Below are 26517 nucleotides of genomic sequence, written 5' to 3'. Positions count from 1 at the left end.
GAAACCACCAACTCTGGAAAGTTGTCTTCTGACAACCTTCCCCCCTACAGCTTTATAAAAATCATTACTATTGCTATAGTTATTTGAGGAAGAAAGGGAATCAATGTGGGGGATAGAGAATATGAGCAAATAAAAAATAAATTAAAAATATTACATAGTATAGGGAAAAAAAGAAAACATGCTAAGTTTTCTTTTTCTCTCTTTTTCCTGTAAGAATCTCACAAATACTCAGAGGCACCCTCCAAGGCATCATCTGTGAGTCTAGAGAAAGCTGACTTGCCATTTCCAGGACCTCTCAAATGAGTTTACATCAAAGGGGTGCCACAACCTTTTCCATTTCCCCTGTCTCCTGCCAGGGAACCTGAGAATTTGGCTGCAGCTGAACTCCCCCACATTCTCAGAAGGTGACTCCCTCTTCTGCCAAGTGGTTTCTGATTCTCTTCTGAGATCCCTCCACACTGTCTCTGGTGCTGTGACCTGAACTCACTCAGAGCCTCTACCATGTTGCTGCCCCTCTGTCCATGGCATTAATAACTCTTGTAAGAAACGCCTTGCTCCCCCACAATATGTCTTGGTGTACTCTTGAACCACCCCACCATGCCAGCTCAGTCATTTTATACTACATATTCTCACTTGAAAAACACTATGATATTCCAGGCTTTTGGAGAGGCTCATTAACAGACACCTAAGGGGAAAATGCAAATGAACAACCACACTAGAATCTGCAGAGAACAATGTGTTGCACCCCAGTTCCTTCCCGTTTACTAAGCAGTACTGCCTTCCTAGAAAAGCTTATCTTACAACTAGTTTCCTCAATGGAACTCCAAGTAGTCTAAGAGAATCCTGCACTTCTTTCCTTCAATTTCCTTTAGGTATTTCATACCTATGACTAAGAGCACATGCCTTCCCCCAACATTGACATTAGTTTACACAATGCTCAAGACTGATGCTATGTTTGCAGAAATAGGATCCTCGCTCCTGCTGATCATAAACAAAGTTAAGATATAGTCCAGACTGTTTCACATAGCCTTCCCACTACAAGGAAAGCTGACCTCATAAGGCAGTCTAGAAAACAAATAAAAGGCAGATATCTCAATAAATCACACATGCAGAACCCACACACAACAAACTAAGTTTTGTCTTCTGTTACTTGCTATCAACACATCCTAATCAGGTAAATGCGTATCTTGATTTTCTGGAGTTAGGCTTAATTTATACCTCTTGTTCTGAGGTAATTCTTGTCACTCCCTTTTACTCTCAAAAGTACTTAACTAGGCAAATTACAAAGCCAGGCTAATGGAAACAAAAATCATGTGATTGTCTTCATAACCACACAGCACAATCATGAATGGTGACAAAATCAACCATAAAACCACTTCATATGTGCTAAACATGAAGCAAATGGCAAAAATCCCTGAAAATAACTTTATGAGGGGTCCAATACAAAACTTACTGCTTTTTTAGCAGACAGAAGATAAAATCCATTTCAGATCAAACAGCCACGTCTGTCTAAGTTCCTACATGTTAACCTTATCACAAATACATATTAGTCACTTTGTTTTGTCAGTAACAGATCTAACCCAGGGACTGGACATGCCATGTAAGATTTTTACTACTAGGCTGCATACTATGCATCCTCTAAAGCAACCAGTATACATTGGTTCTTTGCTCCTATTTCTTTGTTCTTTCTCATATGTGCCCTTAATCCAAGTACCCATATCTGTGGCTATTTCTAAGTTAAGAAACAGTATTCCAAATATGAGTTACTTTCAGGAGGTCTAAAATTTGTTGTAAATCAAAAATAAAATGAAGTAGTATTCCATCAATATTAAGAATCAAAGCTAGTTTATCAGCTCACAATCAAAATTTCTCATATCATTTTTCCTTCTACTTAAAGAAGTAGAGGGCAAGTTTCATCATTAATAGTAAAGTTCCCCAGTCCCTAGATTAATTCTAATCTCATCGCATTGTGCTATTTGTAGTTACAATGTTAGAATAGAAAAAAAATCTTTCTGGTCAAGAAAACAGAATCTTTGTCCTAAGTAGAGATCTAACATTCCAACTGAGCCAGGTCAATCACCTGGTCCAGGAACCATACCTATAAAGGCAGGCTCAACTAAGCTATACTAAAGATAAGAGAAATAAAAGGAACAAATTAAAATATAAATTAAAATAAACTATACTTTTCAATTCCTGCTTCCCACTCCTTGCAGTCACTGTAAGATACCATGGTCTGCCTTTCCTGAGGCCCGAGTTAGAAAAGTGTAAGTTTGCCATTTTCTTTTCTCTTGGGTGCTGCCCAGAATGTAAATATGCTTTTTTGATACTTTAAATGTCCTTACTCTTTTCCTAAAGCTTCTCTCCCTCCCTGTTGTCTGTCTGACCTCCATGGCAGCTTTAATGACATGGTTTTTTCTTCCCTTCTCGGGCAACTGCTGAGGATTTACAGCTTACCTGCCTTGGGATGTTTTTCCTTTAAACTCTAATAAAACTACCTTTGAGATTCCATTTAAGTTCATTCTTAAATTCTTTTATTTATGACACTAAGAACTTAAAAGGAGTCCCTGATTTTCTCTGCATCATCTGGCAACCCAGCTGACACCCCAAAGCTTTAGTAATAATTGTCATACACCTATTTTTCTATAAATCTTCTATAATTATTTATAAAGCACAGGAATATAAGCATCTTCCACCAAGAGAAAACTTGGTATCTACCACATTTGGCTTATTTTAACTAGTTCTCAAAGTGTTCAGCTATTGAAAGTTTTATTTTCTACATACTATAACATAAGTGAGTTTTGTGTGAAGTTTTCCATTCTAAGATTATATAAAAGTATTAAGCAAAGCAAATAGACCCAAATCTAAGCACATGATACATAATCCTTATCTACAGTTAGGATGGATGAAAAGCATGTTTCATTAATGTTATATCCTTATAATAAAATTTAACAGAAGGGGAATATGATCGATGTTATACATTGTACAGGTTAGATTTTTACCAACGTGACACAAGCTAGATAGAGTCATCTGAAAAGAGGAAACCTCGGTTGAGAAGATGTGCTGGTTGGTTTTAGACATCTGGGAAGAGAAAATCTTAATTGAGAAAGTACCTCCTTAATATTGTCCTGTAGGCAAATTTGTAGGGCATCTTCTTAATTAATGATTGATGTGAAAAGGTCCAACCCATTGTGAGTGGTGCCACCACTCCTAACCAGGTAGTCCTGGGGTTTATAAAAATACAAACTGAGCAAGCCAGGAGGAACAAGCCAGTAAGCAGTGTTACTCTATTGTCTCTGCTTCACTTCCTGCCTTTAGATTCCTTCCTTGAGTTCCTGTTCCGACTTCCTTCAGTGAAGAACTGTGATGATAAAGTGCAAAGAAATAAAACCTTTCATCGCCAAGATGCTTTTTAGTCATAGCATTTTATCACATCAGTAGCATCCCTAAGACAGCCTTCATGAAATTGCCTTTATGCAAGTCTGTAGTGGGTATTTTCTAGATTAATGATTGATGTGGAAGGGCCCAGCTCACTGGTAGCATTTTATCCCGAGGCAGGTAATACTGAGTGGTATAAGAAAGCAGGCTGACTAAGCCAAGGAGGGAAAGCTCTCCTCCCTGGTTGGTGCCTCCAGGTTTTCTTTTTGAGCTCCAGCCCTGGCTTCCCTTAATAATGTGAGCTGGAAGTATAAAATTGGTAAGCCTTTTCCTCCAAAGTTGCTTTTAGTCTTTAATCAATATTTTATCTTATAAACATATTAAATAAAATACAAATAACTGAAATTTATTAAAATAATCATTCAAATGTTACTTAAATCTGTACATGTGATGCTGATCATGTTTTTTAGTAACTGCACATACAAGCCAGTTTAGGGTTTAAATACTGAGTGATGAGCAGTTTTCATCCAAAGAAAGAGAAATGGTTTATTTTAGAAAACAGTAACAGCTAATTCTTCACATTTTCTTTTAAAGACGAGGAAGAAGTATTTTTAGTGTTGTTGTGGGGGAAAGGGGTTGTTTCATACAAGCTCTCACTGTCTATCTCAGACTGGCCTCAATCTCACAGCGTAGTACTGGCAGCCTTATGTTCAAAATCCTCCTGATTTAGCCTTCCAAATGCAGGGACTACAGACATGTGTCATCATATCTACTTGCATGGGTTTTTGCTTTGTCTGTGTTTATTTGCTGTCATCGTTGTTTTGTGTATTCTGGTTCTTACAGTGGTAGGCAGAGTCTCCTGCACGGTAGGCAATTTACCCCTTGAATAACAATTCTAGCCCTTGAGGAAAATGTTAAATTGGTTTTCCCAAGTTTCCAATTTTTACAACATCTTACATCAATTTCCAAAGGACAATAACATTAGGTTAACCTGGAGGCCCTAACAAAACAAAATAAACTAAAAGCCACTTAACCACAATTTAACTTCAGTCTTTAAACCCTGCAAGACTAGGAAAGACACTATGTGGTTCTCTATATACGAGCTACACAAGCTGCTTTGAACTTCATCTATTTTGTTCTTTATTACACCACCTATGCAGCCCTTGGATACCCCATTGTCGAAGTTCTGAGATTAGTCATCTGTCCTGAATAAGAAAGTTATTACTGCTTTTTAGTTCTTCCTCAAATGTGTGCAAACATCTAAGTCTTATCACATCTGCCCTTTCAAAAGTTGAATTTTGTCTGTGTAGTTCAGCATAATTTTGTTGGAGATTTGTAGAGAAGGCTACAATTCAGCAAGAGTAATTCACAATGAAAAGACTAACAATCCAAATCTAAACTACAAATCATTAAACATGTACTGTACATAAACATGTACATTAAACAAACTGTTTCTACAGATATTAAATGATCAACATACAAAAGTTAGTAAAAACTATAAGCCTGTATGATATGTCTACTTATGTTTTAGAGAAGTCAAAATGGCTTATTAACACTGAATACATTTCTCAAAGTTGTCATATAATGGAATCTATTCTTAATGGTTAAAAAAGGCAGAATACCAAGGACAGTGAAGTACTCCTGTAATCTCAGCACTCAGAAGGTAGATACAGGAGGGTCAGAAGTTCAAAGTAATCCTCTGCTACACAGCAAGATTTCCTCCAAAACAAGGGGATGTGAAAGGGTGAACATACGAATTATTCTTTGTTATAGCCTCGTTATCTGGTCTTAAACACTACAGGGTTTCTCTTTGAGAAAACAGATCTAGGCTTACCTTATTTATCCAAACAAAATATCTACAGTACATTTTTGAAGTTATTTTTTGAGGTTTCTAGTTCCTAATCAATACCAATACCTAAACGTACCTTACAAATGATACTGCATCTGGTAGGATTAAAGACTGATAGTAATCCAAGAATTTATAAGACATTCTGAGATAAAGAACAATTTCATTAGCAATTCCACTCCTGTACCACAGGTCTCTGGATGGCATGGTCACTGACGACAAATTTAACAATGTCTATACAATACAAGCATTCAAAAGCAATTTTACTATAAATGTTTGTTTCCAGCTCTGTGACCACTTTACACAAAGCAAAATCTGTATTTATGATAATTCACTTATTATGAAAAAAACAGTCTTTCACCTTTTAAAGTCCCATGTTTCTAACCAATTTAACATTTATTCAAGAGGTATTTAGTTGCTGAACATGAAGAGTTTTAAGCCAGTCCTGACTAAACAGAAGCCTGCCTAAAAATTGTTTTGTCAGAGTGGGGATGAACATGTTGATGCATGTCCTTAATCAGGAGGCAGAGACAGGCTGATCTCCTGAGACCAAGTTAGGGGGCTCCAGTCCTACCAGGGAGACCTTGTCTTGAGAGAAAAAGAAAGGGAAGAAGAAAAAGTCTAGAATCAGGCATCCTCCACAGTGAGCAGCACAGCCATGGCCAAGATTAAGGCTCGGGACCTGCTCGGCAAGAAGAAAGAAGAGCTGCTGAAACAACCAGATGATCTGAGGTGGGGATGTCTCAGCTTCGCATTGTCAGGGTGACAGGCACTGTCACATCCAAGCTGTCTAAGATACGAGCCTCCACAAATCCATCACCCGTGTCCTTAGGCAGACTCAAGAAGAAAAATCTCTGGAAATTCTATAAGGGTAAGAAGTACAAGCCTCTGGACCTGTGACCCAAGAAGACTAGAGCCACATGCCGCTGGCTCAACAAGCAAGAGAAGGTGAAGACCAAAGAGCAGCAGCGGAAGGAGCGGCTGTAACCACTGCACACATATATGTGGTCAAGGCCTGAGGTGGCAATGACAACAATATGCAAAACTGGCAAAATAAATGAACGAATGAATGAATGATGAATGAATAAATAAATAAATAAAATAAATAGGAAGAGAAAAAATATTCAGTGTAGGTCTACTGCTGTCATTCACTGTACCATGCCCTAATGCTTTAATATCTCATTACTTGAAAATACATAATCCTATAAACAATGACATTTCTGTTCATTACTATTTTCCCCTTCAAACAGTTGCATTGAGGGCTGGACAGATGGCTCAGAAGTGAAGAGCACTGGCTGTCCTTCCAAAGGTCCTGAGTTCAATTCCCAGCAACCACATAGTGGCCCACAGTAAGATCTGGTGCCCTTTTCTGGCTTGTAGGCATACATGCAGGCAGAACACTGTATAAATCAATCAATCTTAAAAAGTTGCATTGTTTTGTACTGTTATTATACTGAAATAAAAATGCTGAACAGAAAGGAAACATCTTTATAATAAAGAGTAAGAGTGATGAATAGATAACCTAACAGTCAAAAAGGTGAAAAGAATAGAGCACTCCAAAAAAAAGTATAACAAATTTCAACTATCCTATATTGGGAATGAAGCGAAGATAATCAGGTTATATTTAACTTAAAGTGATAGCAAATGGTTTTCTATACTGGTGATTTTTTTCCTACCATTCTTACTGGCAAAGCAAATAATTAACATTCATAATGGGAATTCTCTGGTATTTAGAAATAATTGGATTCAATGTCTTGTTTTTATTTCATTTATTTCTTGGGCTCTACTTCACATGCCAAGTAAAACTACCGAAACAAAACATATAGGAATACAGGCAATAAAGACTAGGTTTTAAAAAAAGATGTTACATGGCTTTCTAAAGGTATTCTAGACAGGTCTGGAGCAAATTTTTGATTCTGGAAAAGGATAAGAAAAAACATGTCAGAAGACTCATGGAAAAGAAAAAGAGAAAAATCAGAGAGTAAAGGCATCTGCTGACAAGGCTAAGACTTAGTTCAATCCCAAGAACCATATGGTGGAAGGAGAGACCTGGCTCTTGCAAGTTGTCTCTGACCTCCACATACATACTGTGGCGCACCACTCCCACACAAAATAAGTACATAAATAAATGCACTAACATTTAAATATAAAGCATAAGAAGAAAAATCAGAACGCAGTACCTTTGGTTCATGTTTATCAACTTTCTCTTGTATTTAGGATAATAGGAAATAGCAGTGACAAAGGGTACAAATAGAAAAAAAAACAAGAATGAATGAACACAAGACCTAAAGCTATGCAATTCTACCCATCAGTTCAAATTTAACAAACTCTAGAACCACCAAACCTTATGACTTTTTTACCATCTTAATTAGGTTTTAGTCTCCTATCAACCATCATGCTTCACTGTCTCTCACTTTTTCTAATTATCTCCAGAAAAATCAAAGTTAATAATATCTTCAAAATCAGTTCTTCCAGAATTAAGACTTCTTCTGACATCTATCTGTGATGGCTAATCTTGATTGTCATCTTCACTGAACTGAGAAATACCTACTTTACTTTAAAAAAAAAACAAACATGCTATGATGATGCATCTATGAGGATGCTTTTTTTTTTAACTCATTTATTATTTATACAGTGTTCTACTGCATGTGAGCTATCATGCCAAAAGAAGGCACCAGATCTCATTATAGATGGCTGGGAGCTACCATTCCCAGTTCAATTGCTGGGAATTGAACTCAGGACCTTTGGAAGGTCAGAGCTCTTAACTTCTGAGCCATCTCTCTAGCCTGAGAATGCTTTTCAAACGGATTAAATTCATGAGGGACCTGACCTACAACAATGTTTTAATCAGCTGATGGATTCAAAGTCTAAAAAGACTCCTTAAAGTTTGTGGAAATGTGAGAGCTGGAATGTACTAGAAGAAAGGAGGTCATAGAGGCCATGTCCTCGGAGTCTTATATTTTCCTCTTGCCTCTAACTGCTTCATGTCAGCTATAAGATAACAGACTCCTCTGTCACACTTTCTTTCCAACACAGTGTTCTGCCTTAGTTCATGGAGTCAAAATCCATGGCTTCAATCCTTTGAAACCACAAACTAAATAGTTCCCCCTTAAATTGTTTTTAAGTCAAGGCACAATGACGCACACCTACAGTCCCAGCACTGGTAAGGCAGAGGCAGGCGGATCTCTTTGAGTTCCATGCCAGCCTGATCTACAAAGCGAGCCAGGACAGCCAAGGCTACACGGAGAAACCCTGTCTTGGGGGGAAAAGTTGTTTGTAACCACTATTTAGTCACAATGGCGAGAAAAGCAATTATTGTACTGGCTTTGGCTTTCTACCTTCTCTTTTCATGTGTTTTCTATTTCATTAAACATTAACACCTTACTTCTTTCCATGGGTCTCAAGTAAGCATTCATCTTTGCTTAAGTCATCCTTCCCCTTGAGAGTATACCTCCTCATATCGGAAAACAAAAAAATCTGAAGCTGATTCTAAAATATATGGAAAAGGGATCAGACCTTTTCTTGTTAAAAAGTCAAGAGAAATTTATATGTGTACCTTTTTATTTTCAAGACTTATCAGAAGCTAGTTTCCCAGATGGTTTGGTACTAATAAAGTAATAGACAAGTACAGTTCAATTCAACAAAACCTAGAAATTCCAAACATTCACACATACATCATCAACAGATTTTCAACAAAGGTGAGAATTTCCATAAAGAACAGAATTTTCAAATGCTACTAGATGAAAACTCATACGCAAAACTAAACATTGCCCTATACCTTTCAAAGTAAACTTAAAGGACCATGAACTCAAATGTAAAAACCAAACAATATAAAAGGTCTAAAAGAAACTAAAAAATATCCTTAATACAAAGATTAAAAAAAAAAACTAAAAAAAACTATCTGTAGAAGAAAAATACTAATACACAAATACACTCTATGAACAATTGAAGCATCTGCTATTTGAAAAATTAAGTCATGGAATTAGGAATGTTTTCAAAATATATATAAGAAAAAGTACTCCCTCAAAGAATTCACAAAATCTAATTTTTAAAAAGGCACTACATATATATCTCAGGGTAGACTATATGCCTTGAATGTAGGTTCGATCTCCGACACCCTGACACACAGCTAGGGAGCAGCACAAGGCTTTCAAAAGATTGTTTAGTAAACAAGATACATGGAAAACAAATAAGCATGTAAGATATTAAGCATAAAGCAAATAAGCACATAACATTAAGCATCAAGGAAATGTAAACAAGCTGATTGCACATCTATTAGAATGACTACATTTTAAAACGGAAAACACCCACTGCTTGAAAGACAGACACACACCGAATCGGGGGAAATGATACTGAAAGAATCTGAATGACAAGGAATCGGTAGTTGTGTATAGGATGTGGCAGGCAAAACAAAAGCAAAGGAACCTAGATAAAACACAATAGGAAGGAAAAGAGGGCTAAGTGCAACAGTTATTAGCAGTTCAACTTGGTGTGGTAGTGCTCCCCTTTAATCCCAACATTCTGGTGTTGTGAGTTCAAGGCCAGCCTAATCTACAAGGTGAGTAAAACAGAAAAACCTCAATAACAAAACTATCCAGAATAAAATCCAACAGGAAAATGTTTCAGGGTATGCATATCTTATTATGAAAGGATTCAAAGGAAAAGTAGATCCAATGCTCATTCACAAGCATCCAAAACAGCATTAAACAAAGACATGGCACACCCATAAGTAATTTCTCACCAAAATATCTATTCTACTCATATAAACACCTATCAAACGGTACTGCTTTAAGTCCAGCATGGTAGCACAAACCTGTAAACCCAGCACTCAGGAAGGCAAAGACAGGCGGATCTCTGAGTTGGATGCTAGCCTGTTCTACAAAGTGAGTCCAGGACAGCCAAGGCTACACAGGAGAAACGATGTCTCAAAAACAAAACAAACAGAAAACAACAACAAAAAGGTAGTGCTTTGTACTGAACCAACAAGGTTGGAAAGGAAGGGGTGTCAACCTTAAAATAGTTCCTAAAATAAATGGTTAAAATAAACATGAGAACTTACAAAAGCTCTGAGTCAAGAATGTTTCCATGTTATGGCCCAACGTAAAAACAAAAGCCAGCCACTGAAAGAGAAACCTGTATATTATCAGAAGAAAATTAATTCATTTGCTACAAACGTCCCGGAACCTTTATCTTTGATTTCTGTTTTTGTGGCAGGTAGACACTCCACAAAAGCAATAAACACATAAAATATAGTGTTCTTCCAAAATTTGAGTCCAAGAGTAGAAATGCTCCCATAACAAACTCATCAAAGGTCACAGGGGAGCAAAGGTTTACTTCTGTTACTTAAAATATATACTTTTGTTCCACTAGCTAGACAATACAACATAGTAACAGTATACACATATAACATACTAGGAACAATAGGTAGCTATAGCATCAAAGAATAGTATTTGTTATCAAATTTTGAAACTTAATTACACACAATCCATATCCACTATTATAACTGAGAAAATGTTACATTTCTTTCTTAAACTTTATTTTGAAGTTAGTTTTGACAAAAAAAAAAAGCATAAGAATGTAACATTTTAGAAACATTTAGATAAAACCCATGACCAAACTGTTTCTCTTGTTCTAAAAATAAGCAAAAAAAACTCAATACTAGATGTAGCTGACCTTTGCTACTTTGTGGGTTCTTTTTCACCCCTTTTATTCCACATCCTACCCCTAACACTAGATAGGAGAGAAACAAGGATCGGGGAGACGGAATTAGGAAAATCCCTGAATCTAATTTCTTTCCTTTTGTTTCTTCTTTGACCATGGCTACCAACAAACTAATCAACCACCCCACCTTTTGGGGCTATAACATTTATATGCCCTCGGAGAAGTTCCCAGAATTCCAAATGTCACACAATTGCATAAACTATCTGCAGCTGGCAAAATCAGTTTCTGCTAGAGCACAGAGGCAAATCAGTCAGCTGTGGACAGTCCGAGCAGCCTCATATCCCCACACCTGGGATTAAAATGAAAACATTCTTTACAGTATTTATGTTTTTAAAGAAACTAAAATTCCAAGTTTGTCACTACAACTAGACATGAGAAGCCCTCTTTTAGGTTGTTTGCCAGAGCTGTCTATGAGATTCACAAAACTGACAGTCTAGTGCTGTTGTCCCTGGTAAAACCCCAAAGGTAGAAGGTAAGCCCATATCCTGTGAACTTTCACAGTAAGTAGCAGCAGGGGCCATGTAAGCTTCTTCTACCTACTTATGATGCCTATGAACCACCTCAATGACTTGGTACCGTGGCTAACTACTCAGTGCTAGTGAAATTATGGTTACTGAAGAATCTACAATTTACCAAACCAGCACAATCCCTAACAACAATCTATCAACAGTTGTCCTTATACTGACAGATAAATATTATCTCTGCCTCCTCATCAAGAAACTTCTTGTAACAGAGACCACTGCAGAAAACCACAACCAACAGATACACAGTTGTACAGCTCAGTACAATGAATACATCTACAAGACACTCTCACACAAAGACTCAGAGAACATTGCAGAAGAGAGGGTGGAAAGATTCTAAGAACCAGAGATCAGGGACTTTGTTGTTAAGAGTGTGTCTCCTATTAATATCATAAGCTACACTTGTTAAGTCTCACCAACATAACTGCTCAAACATTAGCTGAACAAAAGATACAACAAACAAGCCAAAGTGGACCAGAAAAGCCCACAATTCCTCAACCCTACACAAAGAACTACAGGCAACTAAGTAAAGCTGAGAGCAGGAGAGATGACACTCCCCAGGAAGAGCACACCCAAGTGGCAGTAAAACATAGTCCTGAAAACATACACACAAGTGACACTATGTAAACTCAACAGGTTACATTTAGGAATACATGCATGTACAAATACATAAATGCATGCAGTAACAATTAATGAAGAAAGAAGCCATGAATTTGAGGGCAAGTGGGGAAGGGAACATGGGAGTGTTTGGAGGAATGAAAAGAAAGGGAGAGATGTTTCAATTAAATTACAATCTCAAAAAGTAATTAAAAACTCTTACTGTCTTGAAACTATGACAAATATAAATATTTCCCTATTCTCGTTTCTTTACAAAATGTTGTTACTTTCCACAAAGGAAATTTTAAAAATCATTTTTAAAAATCAATGTAATATAATTAATAATGTAAGTATTACAAAGGAGCCACTGAGAACTAAATCTGGACTGAGTAATTCTTAATCTGGTCAATGATTAACTATGAGTGCATTACAAACAGTTATAATAATAAAAATTATCTAAATGTATCTATTTTATGTATACATTCTGTATGTACATCCCAGCCTCCCTCCCTCAGTCCCTCCCAATCCCACATTCTTTCCTTCATGTCCTCCCATGCCCTTCTCCCAGTCCACTGATAGGGGAGGTCCTCCTGCCTTTCCATCTGACCCTAACTTATCAGATCTCATCAGGACTGGCTGCATTGTCCTCTGTGGCCTGACAAGGCTGCTCCCTCCGGGGGGTGGGGGGGGTGGTCTAAGTTGCTCTCCTTTTTAATCAGTACTAATCCCAAAATGACTTTCCTAGTTTTGAAAACTGAGACCCATAGTATCTTGAAATTCCCTTTTACTTCTGGACCAAATTTTTTTAGTCTTTTTTTTAATTTTAATTTTTATTAAGTACACTTTATTCACTTTGTATCCCCCCCCCATAAACCAGGACCACATTTTAAGTAGGATAAAGAAAGATGGGATTTATAAGTTGTAAGGAGAAAAAAATCATGCACTAACTGCCCATTAGATAGCTTGATAATCTATGTGTATGTACTCTCATATTTCATTTCACTAAAATTATGAATTATGTATTAACTGTCAATTTACATATAAGGAAATTAAAATATATAAAAGTTGTGAAATGACCAATACCCCACAGATAATAAGTAAATTTCTTTAACTTTCCCAATAGGGTGCACTATTCCTGCAATACCAGGTCTATATGTGGAATGAATGTATAACATGTTCCTATTCCACCTCCTTAAACCAAAAACATATATAATATATTGTTCTTGGAAAGAGAACACATCAGATAGCAAACTGATAAGAACAGATCCTACACTTGATCTTGGCCAAAAGCCCAAAAAGCAGCTAATGGAATTTAACCATAAATTAAGTGCTGGAGATACGGCTCAGGAATATACTTTGTAGCATATAATTTAATCCTTAACACAGATAAAACAAAATAAACCCACAACCATGAAAGATAAGTTACAGCCAACTACAAAATCTAACCTCTTACTAACCCTTGCCAAGTTCAGTTTTGTACATTCTTAGAAAAAAATGTAGAAAAAGAGTTTTACAGTCTTAGTGTACAGAGAACCTTTCAGCAAGGCAAAAACCATTAGAAATTACAGATGAGCCAGGCTCGGTGACATACACCTTTAATTCCAATACTCATGAGGCAGAGGCAGTGAGATTCCAGAGTTCAAGCCTAGCCTGGTCTACATAAAGGGTTTCATGCTAGCCAAGCCATTATAGTAAGTCCCTGTCATAAAAAAAAAAAAAAAAATGTAATTTAATATTTATAAGGCAAAGAGCAAAGTCAAAAGACAACCCAGAAACTATATCAAAAAGCCTCTTAAATATTTATAAATTTTTATAAGTGGCAGTACAACAGGTTTTTGTTGTTGTTGCTGTTAACATACACCCTCACAAATCAGTTAAGAACAACTGTATATATTCTAACAGGAATATTTAGGGTAATGGTCATGATCAGGCAAGTCACAAAACAATATAGAAGCATCCAAATATGTAAGCAAAAACTCATTTGCAAAAAACTAATTATTTTAAAATATATGACTATTTTCATAATAGCAATGATTAATAATGTGATTAAGAGCTTGGAGAAACAAGCATCTTTTACTAAATTGATTAAAATTTTTTCAGGTGTTGTGAACAGAACTCGTAACCTCATGCTTGCTAAGCCAAACACTCTACCACAGAGCTATGGGTTTTTAGCCCCCAAGCAAAACGGTAATACAATGTTATGCATTTCTAAAGAGTAATCTGACAAGATTAATCAAAATTATGTAATTATTTGGTTCTGCAAATCCACTTGTAGAAATTCATCCTTTAAAAAAGTACTCAGTATGGGAGCTGTTAGAGGTGAACTGAATAAAGTCCTTGCAGGGAAAACATGAGAGTCTAAATTCAGACCCCCTAGAACCCATGTGGGCTCTGAGTAGTGTGACTTTGGAAGACATCCCAACATTCTGGCCTCCACACACACCAAGTGAGCATTCTATGACATAAACAAGCAACACACACAGAGAGACACACACACATATTCAAAGACATATACATTTCCACTCTTTCAATAATCATCATAAATTATCAATTATGACTGAATAAATAGCATAACAATAACAACTAAAGTGAAGTCATTAAAAAGTATGGCTTACAGAAACATAATGTCAATTACTCACAAACTCAAACAGAATTACCATATGACTGAGCAGAAAAATTAAAACATATGTCCCAACAAAAATCTACGCACTAATGTTACAGCAAAATTACTAAGAACAGCCCAAAAATATCCATAAGCATGCAAAGGCACTTTATTTAACCATAACAAAGAATGAAGGCTAGGTATACAGCTCAGTCACAGAAAGATTGCCTAATATACATAAAGCCTGGATTTAATCCCCAACACTGCAAAACAGGGTGTGGTGATACGTATCTGTACTGGCAACATTTACAAAGGGGAGGCAGGAGGCAGAGTTTGAGGTCCTCCTTGGCTACAACCTCCACAACAACCATGGCATGTTACAAGTTAGCTTATGATACAGAAAACCCTGTCTATAATAATATTATAATAATAAAGTCCTATTACATGTTATCCAATGGCTTTATTCATGAAACATTACGCTAAATGAAAGAAGTCAGGTATAAAAGGTCACATATATGACTCCACTTTCATTACATGCCTACAATAGGCAATTTATTAAAAACACTAAGTATGAATCCCAGCACTCAAAGGGCAAATGTAAGTAGTTCTTTGTGAGTCTGAAGGTAGCCAGAGCTACAGAGTGAAACCCTGTCTCAAACAAAACAAAACAAAGACAGGTGTTTGGTTCCCAGCACACATGTAGCTCACAAGGGTACAAGTCTAGGGATCTGATGTCCTCTTTTAGACTCAGTGGGCACTGCATGCATGTAGTACACAAACATGTAAAAAATTCTTAAGAAGCCACAGATCCCAAGTCAAAGAGGACCACCAACTCTACCCTGCAATCCCCTTTAGTATCCACATGGACTTCTTTCGGTACTCCCTCAGTAAACAGTTTCCAATATAAATAAATTCTTGCTTCCATCAGCTGTATTGTTTTCTATTTTATTTGCAAGACTCAGTAGTATTTCTACTTTATTGATAAATAAACTTCAATATATATAAGCCTGAAAAAAGGAGATACACTTTAAAATAGGAATTTTGTAATGTGGCACATGAAAATTTGAATGCATATACCTCTAGATAAAAAATTAATGTAATGTGTTTTAATTTAATAAAATAGTGTATACAATAGGATACTACTTTTATTTATATGAAACTTTTATGTGGTTATATAAAAGCTCAGGTAATAGTTCTATATAGTACACTACTAACAGGCTTATTTACTATGAGATAAAATAACCAGGAAATTATCCCCTTTACCTTTAGTATCATTTCAAATGTTTCTTTTTAAAGAGCACATATTACTTTTAAAAAGATAAAAAGTAGTAATGATTACCATCTGTAAAAAAAAAAAAAAAGTACATAAATAAGACAAAATACACAAAGTTGAAAGAACCCAGGAGACAATATGCATACACATTGTTAGCCTGGGGCCCATGAATGTCAGGGAATCTGAATTTGTATAGTAAGAAAACTGTGTCACAGTTTTCACCTAAATCCAATACCTTTTTCATACAGACCTAGACTACCTACATAAGTAGTGATTGTGATAACTATGATTATTATTAAAAAAAAAATCTATTGTCAAAAACAGAATTTAATGTTCATATCACATTAGTGTTATATAAATTTCAGAATTTCTATTTTCACTACTTCACAATTAGGGTTGTCATTAGACTCCTAGATCTTCTGAAAGAGGAAAGGACATCTATTTCCATATCACATACTTGTTTTTATTTATTTTGGTACTTCAATTAATAGTTTTGTTTAGTTAGGGATTTTTAGCAGGAAGAGCTAATTTTGTTTTGTTTTTCACACCAGATCTCATGTATCACAGGGCGTCCTTGAACTCACTAAGTAACCAAAAATAACTTTGAATTTCTGGTCTTCTACCTCCCAAGTGATGGGCCACTACATCCAACTGTATGTGGTGGTAGTGTAAACACAGGGTCCTGTGATGGCAAGCTGCACTCTACCAAATACACTAAATAAATACTCAGGCCAACAAGTTCCTTTTTAATCCAATTTATTTTCTTTTCTTTACCTCCAAATATTATTAATTTATTCATTTTACATCCTGAGTGTAGGGCCCTCCCTCATCTCCTCCAGTTTCTATACTTCCTCCCTCTTCCCCGAAGGGTAAATAGAATAGACACTAGAAGTGGTTGAAGAGAGCAAACATGATAGGAGCCTCCATAAAAGTCCTCTGAAAAACTCCACCCAGCAGAGGATGGAAGCAGATGCTAAGACTAACAGTCAAACTTAGGGCAGAATGCAGAGAGTCTTATACAAAAGTCGGGGATTAGAAGGACCTGGAGAGGATAGGAGCTCCATAAGAAGACCAAAAGAGGTAACAAATCTGGGCACAGGGTTCATGCAGGGACTGATGCACCCACAAAGGACCATGCATTGAGAGGACTCAGGGCCCCTGCTCAGATGTAGCCAACAGACATCTCAGTCTCCATGTAGGTTACCTAGTAAGGGGACCAGGAGCTGTCTGACATGAACTCTGTTGCCTGCTCTTTGATTACTTCCCCGAAGTAAGGAGGTCTTGCCATGTCACAGAGGAAGAGGATGTAGGCAGTTCTGAAGAGACTTGATAGTCTGGGGTCAGTTGGTAAGGGAGGAGGGTTCCCCCCCAACTCTAAATTTTAAAAGAAACTTTCCTTCCCATTCTCATTTGAACTGATTCCTATTGTCTATCAGATTAATATTTCAACTTAAATTTTTCCTTTACTAAGAATTTCATAGTAAGTACTGCATTTACAGCATTTCCACCTTCTCTCCACCCAACTCCCTCCCAAATTCAAAACTAATCATGTTTATATAAATGTGTGAATGTACACATACACACCCTGCTAAGTCCATCATTTAGCGCTGCTGAATTGAACATGTGCTAGGGCTGAGGACCCAGATACAGGGGCCTGTCACTGGATAACACCCCCTCTCTCAGCAGCCACAGGTCACCTAAAGCTCCTCGAACAGGATCCTGTGAAATTAACCCATCCACACTGGCATGTCTAATGGTGTTGTCATTATTCAGGTCTTGTTTAGTGGGTAACCATACTGGTGAGATTTCATGGTTCAGTTTCCCTGTCATGTCTTTGCAGCAGGCAATCTGGCTCTCTGGGCTCTTATTATCTTCCTGACCCCTCCTCCACATTTTTCCCTGAACCTTAAGATGTAGGGGTTATATCACAGATACACCAATTGGGGTTAGGCATTCACAGTCACTTATTTTCTGCATTTTGATCAGCTGTGGATCTCTGCAGCGGCCTCCATCTACTGAAAAATAAGCTTCTATGTTGGGGGATGAGAGCTATACCGTTAAGGCCGGGCTGGTGGTCAGGCTGTACAATCTAAACTAGACTTTCTTCGAGTGTCCAGGTTAATATTCTTAAGAAAAAATTTCAGAAATCAGCATGTTCAACTGTCCTGTGCAAGACCCAGGTTCAATCTCTAGCACAGCAAAAAGAATGAGTAAACTTTTTTATCAACCTGCTCAAAATCATCCAATGGCCCCAATGTCTTCAACAGTGTAAGTAAATATGAGATTTCAAAGCTATACAGTATCTACTAGTACCAGTAAATATGTGGTTAATTAATGAATGTGCTCTAAAACAAAGCCACATTACAATTTACCATTTAAGTAAGAGACCCCAATTTATGTATTTGAAAAATATTTGCTGCTCTGGGGTTGAAAACTGTCAATAACGTAAGGACAAAAATTAATATCATATCCCTTATTAGGCACATATCCTACTTACAATCAGGCTTTAATTTACCCTATTAACGTCATGTTTCTATCCAAGTCATGGAAGTTAACCAGGGTTAAACTGACTTTTTAAAACCTAACACCTGTAACTACTTATTTGTTGATATAATTTCCAGCACATACAATGGCACTTAGAATGTAATACACATTTCCTAAGTTCTTACTATATACCACGCATTTCATGTTCCCTATTATGTTTCAAACACTTGAGCCATAAAGATGAAATATACATCATCTGCACTCTTCAAAATGACATTCTCTGAAAAAAATAAATCAAGTAATTATAAGACCCTGTGGCAAATTTTATCAAAGAGGAGCACAAAGGATACTAAATGCACACAAGAAAAATCATAAAGCAAAGCCTTTGAAGTGTCAGATAAGATTTCCCAGAGTAAGTAACACCTGAGGTGAATTATTAAAGAAGGCAGTGGGGTCATAAAGCATAAGGTACTATAAGCACATTTAAAGCCTAGACCAGACTGTAAGTCACTCCCTATGGCTAAGCTAGGGAATATGTGAGAGGAAAAGAGTAATAAAACTGGAAAGGTAAGCAAGGGCAAGATCTTGCTAAGTCCTCCTCTTATAATGCTATGAAATGTGCATCTTACTCTAGGAGACTAAGCAACAGAAAAACATCCTGGAATGTCTGTCTTAACCATAAGTTTAAGAATTCCAACAACCTAATTGGCAAGCTGCCATTTAATATGTGATCTTCATGAATTCTGTTGACTTCAGTATTCTCAAATATACAACAGGGATTAGTAATATCAATTTCACTAATACTGTAATAAAAAATGTTATTTCGTGTAAATCTAGCATAAAGATAGCACACTGCTTACACCCTAACTTGATGGTAGTTTTACAATACTTAATCTCTTTATAGAAAGTTTATTGACTCAACCTAGTACATAATATATAATTAAAAATGTAACTATTTTTATAGTTGAAGCACTTCAAGTATGAAACAAAAGATACAATGCAATTTACATAAATCTGTCCGATGATAGTATAAAGGAACAATGACAGAAATTGATAGAAAGATGCTGCTGTAACCTATCTTCTTGCCTTCTTTTCTCTCATCATAAAGAAAAAGACTTCTAACTCTGCTTACTCATCCCTGTAAGTTACAACCTATTACCCAACCTATTATGTACTCTGTAGCAGCACTAAATGTTACTGTCGGTTAGGAAATTCACTTGTTTGCTGTAACCAGACTTAAATGCCCTATTAATGTAAACATAGGCACTGTGGAATCAAACATGTTCTACTATATTCAGAAATGTTAAATATCTTGTATGTGTATTACTAATAAGAAGCTGCAATCACTAGCATATACTGACTGAAGTTATAGCTTTTATTACAGATCTGCTAAGTACACTTTATGAGAAGCAGATCATTAAATCAGTATTCAACTCTGAAATAAGTGCTATTACTATCCCCCTATTACAGATGAAGAAACTAAAACATACAAAAACTAATTTCTGATAGGTACAAAACGGAAGATCTAAGGCTCAAAGTCTTGGCCTTCTAGAGAATATGAATCATACTGTCTATCTCACAGTATTTTCAGAAAGATTACATGTGTAAGGTCTGTGGGGATGAATTTTCTTAGTCCTTGGTACTTAATAATGTAAAATGTATTAGTTCCATTCCATAGTAAAGACAATCCAAAAGGGAAGGAGAGAGAGAAAGGCAGGCTGACTATCGCAACTCAGTGGCAGGACACACAGAGAGCATGCTCAGTATCCTAGGTTTGATCCTCAACATCACATAACCTCATCATTTACAAAATACTATATTTTTGTTTGGGTTTTTTTTTGTTTTTTTTTTTTTTTTTTCCCCAAGACAGAGTTTGTCTTGTACTCGATTTATAGACCAGGCTGATCTCGAATTCAGAGATCCACCTGCCTCTGCCTCCCTGAGGGCTGGGATTACAGGCCACTGTGCCCAGCTCAGAACACTGTTTTAAATGTCTTTTAATTCCCTAAAATGCTAAATTCAATAGTGTATAGGCATGAAAAAAATTAAAATATGTACTAATTAGATAGGTATGTGTTTTGTTGATTTTGTTCTCCCCTTTTTAAATTATTTCCTTTAAAAATGGGGGTTTGTTATATGGCAGAAACTTGACTTGAACTTGCTACTGTCCTGCCTGTCCTTTCAAGTGCTAAGATTTCAGGTCACCATACATGGTAGTTAGAATGAAAATGGCTTCCTTAGGCTAAAATATTTGAATGTTTGGTTCACAGTTGGTAGACTGTTTGGGAAGGACTAGGAGTTGTGGCCTTGTTGGAGGAGGTGTGTGACTGGGGGTGAGCTTTGAGGTTTCAAAAGCCCACACTTTTCCCAGCTAGCTTCTTTCTCAGTCTCCAACTTGCAGATCAATAAACTCTTAGCTACTGCCCCAAAGCCATGCCTCCCTGCCTCCTAGCAAGCCTACCATTAAATGCTTTTTTTTCCTTTTCTTTGGTCTTTCAATACTGAATTTCTGTGAAGCCTTGGCTGTCCTGGAATTCACTCAGTAGACCAGGCTGGCCCCCAACTCAGAGATCAGAGAGACTTGCGATGGGCTCCGGGGAGGTGACTATATGAGAACTTGCATCTCAGTGGGTTAATCTACTAACAGATTCATAATCTGATGGCATTATTGGGATGGGAAGTAGTAAAAAATAGGAAATGGGTCCAAGTGGGTCATTGAGGGCATTCCTGGAAAGATATGTCTGCCCCATCCCTGCTTCCTAGATAGTATAAAGTGAACAGCTTTTCTCTGCCTTGTATTGGTCCAAAAATTATGGAGCCAGCCAACTGTGGACTGAAACCTTTAAAATCATGAGCTTAAAATACATCCTCCCTCCTTTGTTTCTTGGCTATTTTGTCATAGGAACAAAGTAACTAGCAGTTTCCATTCTGTACAGAATTCACTATTTTTCACACATTTGCACTAATTATGAACCTACAGAATGAACACTGTAGGTAATTTTGGAAGTTTAAGTATAATGAACATTACAATTACAAAGACATACATGCACAGGTCTCAATAGGGTTTATAATGTCTCCTCTACATCTTTTATATTTCCCTATAGAATTGGGTATAATAATGGGTACAGAATGGATCCCCAAATAGGGTTTTTAATTTTAAAGATACAAAAGATTTAAAATATTTACCATTTAGAAGTTAACCAAACTACTCAAAAATCTTCCTCAGAGGAGAGAAAGGCAGAAAGAGAGGAAGAGATGGCAGAAAGAGGAGGAAAGAAAGGAAGAAAAGAGAGAGGAAAGGAGTGGAAAGGTAGAAAAGAGGAAAGGAGAAAGGAGATCCATAACCAAGCCAAGTTAACACTCTGAAATCCAGTCAAAATTTTAGGGAAAAAGTAAAATGAGTTAGGGTTTCACACTGTAAGGTTCCTGGGCAATGAAAGAATAAACAAAATTGAACTAAAAATGAAGTTGTCCAGAGACAAAATCTACTTCAGGTACTAGAAGTCCGGTATGAGTGGTTTGTAAAGCAAAGATGTGGTATTTTTTATCATGAAGCACAAAATACAGGTTAATTATGTTTTTGTTTTTTATTTGATTATTTTACTGTTATTTCTAAATTAAGACTCACATAATTATTTTAATGACTTTAAAATTACAAAATAGCAAAAACAAACAGTAGAACAAGGCAAAGTTCACTTAAGTAACATTTCTTTATAGAGTGTAAAATAATAACAGTAAAATAAATTTTTTTTTTTAAAAAAAATGTTCTCTGTGAAATTAATCTCCAGAAACTGAAATTCTGAGGTTTGGTTCACAGATCCAAAGCAACTTCAAAATACAGGAAACAAATCAAACAACCAGAACCCAGTAAACCACAATGACCATCAATGATTGCACAGTAAAGGACATGCCCACCAAACGTAAAAAAAAAAATTTAAGTTTGCATAAAATTGCAAACCTTTAAATAGTTGCTGAAATTCACTTGCCATTCAAGCGCCTCACATAGCAGAGTGGTGTGTTCCCCACTTTCTTGTGGCTCTTGCCTCCCTTCCTCCTAATTTTCCCTCAAAACTTTACTCTGAAGATGGAAAGCAATTCTTAAGTATTACAATTTGACTTTCAGAAGTAATTTTACAAGTATGTACTACCATCTAAACTAATACTCTAAAGACCTTTGCTGAAAAGATAAACAGTCTTCTCTCCAAGGCTACTTCCCACACTCATATTTAAATACTGCTCTATGACAAATCTTTGCCAATAAAATTTGGGGAAATATACCTTTCAGTTCTTTAAAAAATGATCTGTGAGCAACAGGTGGAATCCCAGTCCTTGGAGGGGAGGATTCACAAAACTTGGAGAGCTCTAGAGTGCATTTTACCACAAAGAAAAGAAGCATGGTAACCAAAACAGTTAAACTTCAGTGCACTAAGGCACTATAATTCTGAAGTGAATTTATTACCATAATTTATATTAGCAACAAATACAGAAATTTCTAGATATTTCAATACCTTTTAATTAAAGGTATTTATAATGAATATTCTGGAAAGGTTATTTAAAGTTCCTTTAAGTAACATTAAATTTCAAACCCTACCAAACAATATTCCATCTCAACTTTGTTATAATTTACTCAGTTTAAACAAAAAGGATGAGTATTTCCAAATACTTGGCTTGTTTGCTTGGAGTAGGAGGCTGGCTTTTTGTTTCGGGGAAGGGGTTGTTTGGTTTTGACAAAGTCTCAATATGTAACCTAGACTGACAAACTACAGGGTTCTGCCTCACAAAGGCTGGGATTATAGGCATGTGCCAGCAGGCTGAAGAGGATGTGGGAAGAGAGGAATCCCTACTCACTGCTGGTGATTTACAATACATTGCAAACTAGTACAGCCATTAGAAATTACCTCCAAAAAAAATTACAAACAGGACTATCACACAACCCAGCTGTATCAATCCTGGACATGTAATTCTAAAGACTCTTATTAGTGTCATTATGACTTATTAATAGTCATAACTACAAGGAAACAGAATCAGCATAGATGTCATGCTAACAAAGAAAACAGCAATCTAGATGCCTATAATGAAAATGTGGTATACATGCACAATGAAATTTTACTCAGCTGTAAAGAAAATTGGAATCTGCAGGAAAAATAGGTAGGCCTGGAAAGCATTATATTAAGCCAAGTGATCCAAATGCAGAAAGACAACCAGTAAGTTTTCTCTGCATATGCAGACTATAGCTTGCATGTGGGAATAAACGTGGAAAAAGCCTAAAATACTAGAATGGACACCAAGAAAGAGTAAAGAGAGCATGAGGGAAAAACAAGAACAAAAGAACATATATGACATGTAGGAGAGTAGGACAAGATAGAAACAAAGGGGGGTGGGGGGAACAGGAGAGCTAGGAGGAAAATGAAAACAAATTTTGTTTGAAAATGCCAGTGAAACCTAAATCTTTGTATATTAATTTTTTTAAATAAGTAAAAGTATATTTTGCATTTTATAAAGCTGTCCCTATAAGGTGTGCTTATATATTTAAATTTCACTAGATATTTTGAAATTTTAGAAAACCTCACTGTATAGTTACAAAATTTAGAAAATACTAATATCATTGTTAAGACCTAACTAGGGAAACTTTTAATATTCATTTTTATTATATGTATATGTATCTATATGTGACCATGTGCACATGTCAGTGCTCTCTGAAACCAGAAAAAGGTGTCAGATCCCGAAAAGCTGGCCTTACAGTAAGTTGTGAGCTGCCTAACATGGGTGCCTAGGAACCCAACTCTGGTCCTTTGTAAGAGTACTATGTTCTCAATCACTCAGCCACCTCTCCAACACGAAAACTGGTTATTTTTAAAGAGACATGAACTTAACGAAAGTATTCCCACATTGTCTCTGCTCTGTCTTCATCCCAACTCCCACCCAAAAGTAAAACAAACAACAAAAAACATCTTAAATTTGAACCAAATGAAATGGCAACTGCCTATAATTGCAGTAGGGAGGTTTAGGCTGAAGGACTAGAAGTCTGAGGTAAGTCTTCAACTACAGGGCAAGACTCAAAACACACACAATTTTAAAAATTGTAATTCTTTTAACCTTTCCATTGGTTATATTTTATACTCCTCATCATGATGATTCTCAAAAATCACAAATTAAATTTAAATAAATTAAAATTCAATGCATAACACATTCACTACTCTACCCAAAACAATGAAAAGAGCAAATTATTTTAAGATGGTAGAAAAGCTCAGAAAGATACTCCTAAAGGTTTTATTTACCAGAATCAGTCAACCTGAACTAAAAGAATTACATAACACTTTAATGAGACTTCTTCTCTGTGACTATATATAAAATCTGGTTCTTCGATCCATTTTAATGTTTGATTGTATTCAAACATGTATAGAAACTTAGAATGAATCCTCCCCCAGTGACTATGCACTAAAATTCATTAAAAAGAAATTAAACTAAAAGACTATCCAAAAAAAATAATATATCAAGTTTGGTTATTATCTACAAACTAACACGCAAGGCTACATTGATAATTTTATTTCTTTTTTATTATTATTATTTTTTACACTTTATTCGATAATTTCTAAAAACAAAAAGGGGGGGACATCTCATATGGTTACATATACTTATGTATATCAAAGGCCTCTGAAAATACCTTTTCCCTTCAGTGTTGGAAACCAAACCCAGAGCCTCATCCAGACAATGCAAGTTGTACACAAAGCTACATCCCCAGCTCTGTTTTCTTGATCCCTACCTCACAATTAAAGAATACTGTTCCGGGTAATTAATGAGTATTTGTACTTAAAAAACTTTTCAATACTTATAATCAGAGCTGTAGCAAGCAGTACTAAAAGAAAACATCTCCTATGTGCCAAGTATGTTTTCTCATCCTATTCTCACAACCTTTACTGAAAGGGTAGCATCTTCCTGATAGAAATAAGAAAACAGATGTTCAAATTCTAGACATTAAGAGAATATGAGAATGAACGTTAATGACAGACAGTCCTGGTTCTAATGGGTCTGTAAAAGTTAAGTCCCATTAAACTGAACACTTAAGCTGCTCCTCAAACAGCGTTAATAGAAAACAGCTTTTTACCTCTCCTCTCCAACCCTCCACCGCACCTTACCAGCCAACAACATTCTCTGTGAGACCGAGTTCAGAAAAGAGCAATTTCTGGCCATTACAGTGACCACGGCCTAAATGCTTCAAATCTGTATTGTGACTCCACCTAGAGTCCAGGTCTAACTGTGCGGCCTAACTAAACAAAAAAGTAAAGAAAATGAGGTAAGTCGGCAAATAAAACGTCGTTTACACGCACAGAGTATATTAGCAGATTTACCTTTATTTCCGCTTTTTGTTTTGACTCTTCTAAAATAGCTTTCCAGGAGCACAGAACGAGAAAACCGTGGAAGCTGCTTGCTCTAGGTTTGGAGACTTGAGGAAAACATGTTTGGTTGTGCATGACTATCTTGATGCACAACTGAGATAAGCAGCAGTAAGGTAGCATCGAGAAATGCTGTAATGTACTTTCGCTGTGTACAAACAGCTCAGCCGAACTCCTGAACACAATCCTCCTAAACAGCCTAAGCTAAGTAAGCTGGGTGGCTTAAGATGACAGCTCCCGTAACTTCCTCTTCCTCACTGACCTCAGTTCGGAGCGTCCACGCCTTTCCCTCTAGGAGGCAGGATATAAGCAGTTTCAAATTCACAAAATCAATCCAAGCCCACCAACACCACGGGCCAAGAAGGCCAGTTTCCCTTTCCTCCTCTGCCTTTCCAGGTTGATTTTTCTTAGTGTGGAGGAAATAATAATAACAACCTTACCAACGATAAAGTATCTGCAGCAGCAACAACAACAAAGAACGCATCTACTCAGTGCCTCCACCACACAGCCTTAAAGGAAGGACGCGGAGAGGGGATCCGAACACCCCGGGTTCCGAGAATTTACTGTTTTGGTTCACTTTCCCTCGGGTCCCCCCCCCCCCCAACCCCCCCAACCCCCCCCCCCCCCCCCCCCCCGGGGGCCCGCGAGGGGGCACCACAAACACCCCCTCCACCCCCGCCGGGAGCCCGGCCGCGGGCCACGCG

The 26517-nt window shown here is 36.7% G+C and overlaps 1 protein-coding gene, 1 non-coding gene and 1 pseudogene across 4 annotated transcripts in view; 1 reads left to right on the top strand and 2 right to left on the bottom strand.

The window, feature by feature from the left end:
• The window catches only part of Cnot6l (CCR4-NOT transcription complex subunit 6 like), a 93704-nt gene that overhangs the window by 65958 nt on the left and 1229 nt on the right, over positions 1–26517 (bottom strand). The window lies entirely within an intron of this gene.
• Positions 5880–6298, top strand: LOC129667092 (60S ribosomal protein L35-like; annotated as a pseudogene).
• LOC129667152 (U2 spliceosomal RNA) lies at positions 13180–13363 on the bottom strand. The gene has a single exon (XR_008718700.1). It is a non-coding gene; the product is annotated as a U2 spliceosomal RNA (small nuclear RNA).

The sequence above is a fragment of the Psammomys obesus genome, unplaced genomic scaffold (genome assembly GCF_907164565.1).
Source record: "Psammomys obesus unplaced genomic scaffold, mPsaObe1.curated_primary_1811, whole genome shotgun sequence".
NCBI classification, from domain to species: Eukaryota; Metazoa; Chordata; class Mammalia; order Rodentia; family Muridae; genus Psammomys; species Psammomys obesus.
Note: the sequence above shows the minus strand (reverse complement) of the source record. Positions and strands in the feature narration are given on the sequence as shown.